Source organism: Gracilinanus agilis, unplaced genomic scaffold (assembly GCF_016433145.1).
Source record: "Gracilinanus agilis isolate LMUSP501 unplaced genomic scaffold, AgileGrace unplaced_scaffold7708, whole genome shotgun sequence".
Lineage (NCBI taxonomy): Eukaryota > Metazoa > Chordata > Mammalia > Didelphimorphia > Didelphidae > Gracilinanus > Gracilinanus agilis.
The window spans coordinates 2,117-9,337 of NW_025398417.1; the positions used below are offsets into that span (position 1 = coordinate 2,117).

Genomic DNA, 7,221 nt, shown 5'->3' on the forward strand with positions numbered 1-7,221 from the left:
AAAAAAAGATGTTCCACAATCTGTATCTAGTAGAAGGAATTCCCACATTGAACATTGCTGATATTGGTGAGATCAGGAATTTTGCATACCTAATTATTATGGGGAACTATAAGTAAACATGAATTATTACGGGCAGCAACAGAAATACCAAAATGGACATAGCTGGGAGAAAATTAGATGTGCTAGAGAAAATCAAAGGGTTGGGGATGGTTGGGGTGAATCATGGAAGGTTTCATGCAGGTGGTGAATTCTAAGCTGGAACTTGAAGGTCAGGAAGGACATAGCATGGTTCCTTGGCAAGCTACTATCTGCAAGATTCCCGCTATGACTTCTTTCATCCCATTCCTCATGCCATGGGGAAGCTGGGTGGGTAGTCTGAACCAGGATTCTAATGTGGAAGGCATCGTGGGAGAATAAATGAGACATGGTCTCTACAGGTCTCAGGAGGGAACGTCTCTGGGATTGTCCTTACTGTTTCCCTCAACCTGGGTCACACCTAAGAGGAGAACTTAGATCAGCTGGCAGGGTTGGGAGGAACAGATGAGCCCTAGGTAGTATCTGGTCCTTCAGGGTAGACCTTCAGAGCGACAGAGCATCCCCCAGGGTGGAAGGAAAGTTTCTCTCACCAGTCCGCCATGTTTCCTGTGGTCTTCCAAAGAAATTTCTTTTGACCTGAATTGGTTTTTCATTCTCTTCTCATTTTTCTCTTTCTCTCCGTCCTCAGGGTCTGACCAGTGGAAAGTATCTGAAAAAAAGCTATTCAATAAGGGCATTGCCATCTACAAGAAGGACTTCTTCCTGGTGCAGAAGTTGGTGAGTTGGATGACATTTTCCCTATGGGAAGAAATTCAGCTTAATTTGTGTAACCTGGTATGTTTAAGGCACTAATTTGGGGGGATACAAAGATAAAATGAAAATCAGTCCTGGCCTAAAGGTGTTTATATTCATACAGTATAGCCACTTAACCCCCATTGCTTAACCCTTATGGCTCTTCTGCCTTAGAACTGATACTTAGTTTCATTTCTAAGATGAAAGTAAGAGTTTATTTTGTTTTTAAATTTTTTAAATTTAAGTATTTTTCCATAGTAACATGACTCCCCTTTTTCCCTCCCCCCTCCCAGAGCTGACAAGCAATTCCCCAAGGGTTTGTTTTAAAAAATAAAATAAACTCTTAACCTTCCATCTTAGAATCAATACTGCATATTGGTTCTCAGGCAGAAGAGTGGTAAGGGCTAGACAATGGGGGTTAAGTGACTTGCCCAGGATCACCCAGCTAGGAAGGGTCTGAGACCAGTCTTGAATCCAGGACCTCCCATCTCTGTGCCTAGCTCTCTGTCCACTACCTGCCCCCATCAGCTTTCATTCTGAAGAGGGAAAAGATCAGCTTCTTCCTCCAACTCCTTCTCAATTGCTTCTCTGCCTTTTTCCCCGTTTGCTTCCTATTCCCATGAAGAGATGGTAGAACATTTTGTCCCAACCTCCTCCCTCAGACCAGTGAGGATACCTGTAGGGGTTCTTCAGATCATTTGGATTCAAAGCCAATAATGGCTGGGGAAATAAAGGAGGGCAGGGGGCAGAAGCGAGCCATGACCACACTGGCCAGAATACTGGCTGCAGAGGGCAGTGATTGGCAGCATCAGACAGTGAGATCACTCCCACACCAAGAGGGACTGGCAGCTGGCTCAGTGACTTCAGACCCAGCACATAGTCTGGAAATTGGAAGTTGGGGAGCACTCCTGCTCCCTGGTCATGCCAGATCACACGTTCCCTTACTTCTGTCAGTTCCGTCACCTCTGGCTGAAAGAGATGTCAACTCAGCAGACATTAATCAAGCACCGGGCACTGTGCTAGGCAGTAGGGAATGCAAAAACAAAGATGAAATCATCTCCATTCCCAAGGAGTTTCCATCTTATTGGGAAGAGGGGGATGGCATTGTGCTTAAACAGACACAAAAACACTTTGAAATGCCAGTGGATCTGCGAGCTCTTCAATGTCAGCTTCTCCAGGCCTGCCCATCCTCTAGGACTTTTCCCCATGTCCTCCCATAAGTTTGTCACTGGGGAGGGCACTTGACAAGCTGGGGGCCTTCCTCTCTTGCTTGTCATCTAAAGGAAGATGCCAGTGGAGTTCACAGATTCTGCTGAAGTTGTCCCTCATTCTAATAATTTATAATAATAATAATAATAATAATAACAATGATAATAATAACATCAACTTCTATTAAAGAAATATTCTCATTTCATTTGTTCATTAAATTTATATTTAACAATATTGTTAGATATCATTAATATTTACATTTAATTATATTATTTCATGTTAGAATTATATTATAATAAGTATATTCTGAATACATTTACTTAAATACATAATAATTATGATAATACAAAGTAATTTTAGTGGGTGGGAGAGAGCATCAACAATTGGAAGGGGCAGGAGGGGGCTCCTGAGCTCAATGGGAAAACTCAGAATGGGTTTTCCCCAATCAGGCCCCTCTGGAGACACATTTATTTCTTGGACTGAATATGAACCTCTAAGTACTGAGCCCTCATCTTGGAAAATATGTGTGTTAGGGGCAGTTAGGTAGCACAGTAGATAAAGTACCAGACCTGGAGTCGGGAAATCCTGGGTTCAAATGTGACCTCAGACACCCTGGGCAAGTCACTCAATTGCTGACTCTTACCATTCTTCTGCCTTAGAATTGATCCTTTTGGGGTCAGCTAGGTCACTTAGTTGATTGAGAGCCAGGCCTAAAGATGGGAGGTCCTGGGTTCAAATCAGACCAATCCTCTGCCCTTAAGAGAATGTAAAAATATTGACTGTGGCTCTATGCCTAAAGAGAGATCTATAGTCTGAAACTCTGTAATTTGGTGGAAATCAACCTGTAATCTTTCGCTGACTAGAATTCTAATATTAAAACAAATGGAGAAGAATGACATGGAAATAGCTTTATCTTTGGAGGGCGGGGGTTGTCTAAACTGATGAAGCACATGGCTTTCTTACATTGCATTGTGTAAAAATTAAAATTGAATATATTATGTTTTATAAGATTCATTAATATTTATATTAATTACAAAATAATAACACTATTATAACAAAAATAATATTAATAATCCCTAGAAGTAAAGGAATAATAAAATAACAAAATAAAATCACATGCCCACGCTAATCTACCTGTTCAAAAAGTCTCGCGTTCACAGCGCCCTCACAGGAAGAGAAGAATGCTAGACACCCAGCTCCCCCCACTTTATCTCCTGTCTACATCAGCATGTAATGACAGGAAGTCAGTGGAATCCTAGGTAATGTAGTTCAAAGGTACAAGATTTCCAATTACACAATGGAAAGTCCTTTTGCTGTGGCAAAAAGTCTTTAATTTGTAGCCTTCAGCAGCGCCTAGATCTGTGATGGGCAAACTGTGGCCTTCGGGCCAGATGCAGCCCCCTGAAATGTTCTATCTAGCTGCCTGACGTTATTCCTAATCTGACGAATACAATGAAACTTCTAAAGAGTTGTCTTAGAAACAGACTGACAGAGAAGCATTTCCTTTCCTTTGGCCCCCTCTTTAAAGAGTTTGCCCATTACTGGCCTAGAGGATGAGGAGATTAAGTCATTTGCCCAGGGGCCACCCAGCTAGCCTGTGACCTCCCTCTTCCTCCTACCCCATATCTGCATAACTATAGATAGAGATGACTGTCTTTGCCTATGGGTAGAGAGAGTGTGAGTGTAGACAAATGACTTACTGTCTCAGTGCCTCAGGGTGTGTGTGTGTATGGGAGCTTTGGGGATGTCGGGTAGGTGTGGAAGGAGATGGGCAGAGATGGGGGGAGGGGGGTGGAGGAACAAGGAGGGGGAAAGGGCAAAGGGAGAGGGAGAGAGAGAAACTTGGACCCCCTTCGTTTCCATTCCCATAATTCCAGCTCCTTTGTTTGGAATTTAAAACCTCCAACAGTTTGCCTGCTATCTTCCTTTCCGATATTATTTCATACTGCGCTCCTTTGTGAGCTCTGCCTGCCGTCCAGCAGGAATAGTAGTTGTTGCCCCGATACTCCCCCTCTCACCTCCATGCATGTGTACAAGCCACCCTGATCTGGAATGCACTCACTCCTCATTTCCTCAGGATTCAGCTCAGATGCCATTCCCTTTGGGGCACACTTCTCGATTCCTCAAGGTATTACTGCTCTCCCCATTCCCAGTTTTCCTTATTTGCCTAAGGTAGCATGTAGAACAATGGCTCTGATTTTAAGTTTAGAGTCAGGAAGAACTGGGTTCAGGTCCTGCCTTTGGCACCACCATCTGTGTAACCCTGGGCAAGATACCTATCCTCTGTTTCTCAGTCAGTTCCTTAGAATTTTCATACTAAGTCACAGACTGGTCTCGGTTCTCATACAGAAAGTTCCCCGTGCTGAGAAAACCACTGCTGTTGTGTGTCTGTTCATTTATACTCATTCCACAATAGACTATAAACTCCTCAAGGTCAGGGAATGCTCCATTTTTGTCCTTGTATCCTCACTGCCTAACATAGAAGACACTTAATAAATGTTCATTGAATTAATCAGCCCAGTGCATTGTACTGTCTGGAGGGCAAGGAGCCGGCGTACTAGACAGCGAGGGAGAGAACAGCAGAGGGAGGAAAGGGAGTGCTAACAAATGAATTCAACAGAACAAATGATTGCCATTTTGACTCCAAACCAGATTCAGACCAAAACAGTGGCCCAGTGCGTGGAGTTCTACTATACCTACAAGAAGCAGGTGAAAATTGGGCGAAACGGGACCCTGACCTTCGGGGATATCGATGCCACCGATGAGAAAGTGGGGCAGGAGGAAGTGGAAGTGGACATTAAGGTGATCCCTCTTCTGTCCAGCTGGCTAAGACTCTTGGGATTTGGTTCCTTAAGGCTCTCATCTCTGTTGAGGGGAGGTGGTGAGGAAGGGCGCAGGAATAAATAGGGTTCAGTCCCTGAAGAATCCTCTTGAGTCAGTTGTATGGAATGATGGTTTAGAACCTTTATCTCTGCAAAGTGAATGAGTGCTAGAGGAAAGGAGGGAAGAGATAAGAGATAGGGAGGGGAGGAGGACTTATTAAGTATCTGCTATTTTCCTGGCCCTGTGTTAGGGAAAGAGGAAGGAAGAAGGAATGGATAGATTAGGCACCTGCTATTTGTCAGGGTCTGTATTAAGCACTTTTAATATTTTAAAATAGATTTTTATTATATGCATGATTACATATTATATTTTATTATATATTATTTCATTTAATCCTCACAACCCTGGGAGATAGGTGCTATTAGTATCCCTATTTTACAGTCAAAGAAACTGAAGCAAACAAAAGTGACTTACTCAAGGTCACACAGTTAGGAAGCACCTAATGGTGGATTTGAAATCAGATCTTTCTGACCCTAGGACAGTGGTTCCCAAACTTTTTGGCCTACTGTCCCCTTTCCAGAAAAAATATTACTTGGCACCCCTGGATATTAATTTTTTTAAATTTTAATAGCAATTAATAGGAAAGATAAATGCACCTGTGGCCATCACCGCCCCCCTGGATCACTGCAGCACCCATGGGGGGGGGGGAGCGGTGGCGCCCACTTTGGGAATCACTGTTCTAGGACCTGAAAGCTCTGTCCACCACGCTACCTAGCTGCTTAGTGGTAATTAGTGGTAATAATTGTAGTAATGATAGAAGCAATTGAAGTGTGTCATGTTTGTGGATCACTTTGGGAAAATTTTCAGAGATTTCATGCATGGTATCTCATCAAATCATTATGACAACTCTGTTAGGCAGAAAGAGTATCATTCCCATTTTGCTGATAGGAAAATTGAGTTTAGGTAGGAGCTGGAAGAGATGGAGAAAGGGGCATCTTTTAAACCTGGAGGGAGTAGAGCAGTGGACGCTTCCTTTCAACAAGTAGTGTTAAAGCTGATCACTGTCTTCAAGGGTTTGAGGGGTGGCCAGGTGGAAAGGAGTTTAGACCAAGTCTGCTTGGCTCAAGCTGTTGAAACTAGGAATAGAGGGTGCAAGTTGCAGAGAGACATTTATGGTTGATATAAGGAAGAGCTATCCCCAAATTGAATGGGCCATCTTGGGAGCTACTGAAAGAAAGCCCTTATCTCTTGGGGTCTTCAGACAGGGGCTGAATGACTACTTGTAAAGATATTGTAAGGGTTAGGGCAGCTCAGTGGTGCAGTGGATAGAGTGCCAGGCTTAGAGTCAAGAAGACTCATCTTCATGAGTTCAAATCCAACCTCAAATACTTTCTAGCCATGCAACCCTGGTCAAGTCATTTAACCCTGTTTGCCTCAGTTTCCTCTTTTGGAAAATGAGCTGGAAGAAGAAATAGCCAACCCCTTCTGTATCTTCACCAAGAAAACCTGAAAATGGCTGAACGGTAACAAAGATGTTGTAGAGGGTATTTCTGTAGAGGTATAGATTAGACCTCTGAGTCCCTCCACCTCTGAGCGTCTCTAAATCTGGGTGAAGGGACTTGATTAGAGTTCTTCTGGCTAATTAATGGCAGGATGGGGACTGGAGTCCCAGCCCCTACATTCCCAGGCTGGAAGAGCTCTGCACTTTTTATCCACTGAAGTTTCTTTTGTAATTCTAGCCTGCTGGGATGAGTAGCCTTGGAAAGGCTGGATCCAAATTACCACGAATTTTTCTTGCTTTGGGCTCCTAGTCCTAAATATTCATGTGACTTAGTTCTACCCCTTTCCTTTGTTGTTGCTACTGTTGTTCAGTCATTTCAGTTGGGTCCAGCTTTTCTTGGCCCCATTTAGGGTTTTCTTGGCAAAGATTCTGGAGTGGTTTGCCATTTCTTTAGCTCATTTTACAGATGAAGAAACTGAGGCAATCAGGATTAAATGACTTGTCAAGGGTCATACAGCCAGTAAGTGTCCTGTATTAGCTTTAATATAGGAGAATTGGGATCTGTTTCCAAAAGAGTTTCCTAGAGGCAAAGCAGAAGAGAAAATGCACCAACTGGGGTAGAACTGACCATTGTTGACATCAAAGACCTGGCTTACACTTTTCTTTTTTCCAATTTTAAGAGTTCTCAGAGGTTGACAAGGGTCCAGCCTCCTAGAAGGGAGGCCCCAAGTGAAGAATGTGCAGCAGCCAAGAAGGAGGCCAAGAAGGAGAATGGGGAGGAAGATGGGAAACAGGAAGAACAAGAAGAAGTTCGGGAGAGGAGTCGGAGGGCAGCAGCTGTCAAAGCTGCCCAGACCATA

At 43.4% G+C, this 7,221-nt stretch overlaps 1 long non-coding RNA gene across 1 annotated transcript; it reads left to right on the plus strand.

The window, feature by feature from the left end:
* The first annotated feature begins 491 nt into the window (after positions 1-491).
* Positions 492-7,215, plus strand: LOC123256653. Its single transcript, XR_006506853.1, has 3 exons — positions 492-813; positions 4,690-4,839; positions 7,042-7,215. It is a non-coding gene; the product is annotated as an uncharacterized LOC123256653 (long non-coding RNA).
* Positions 7,216-7,221: the final 6 nt, after the last annotated feature.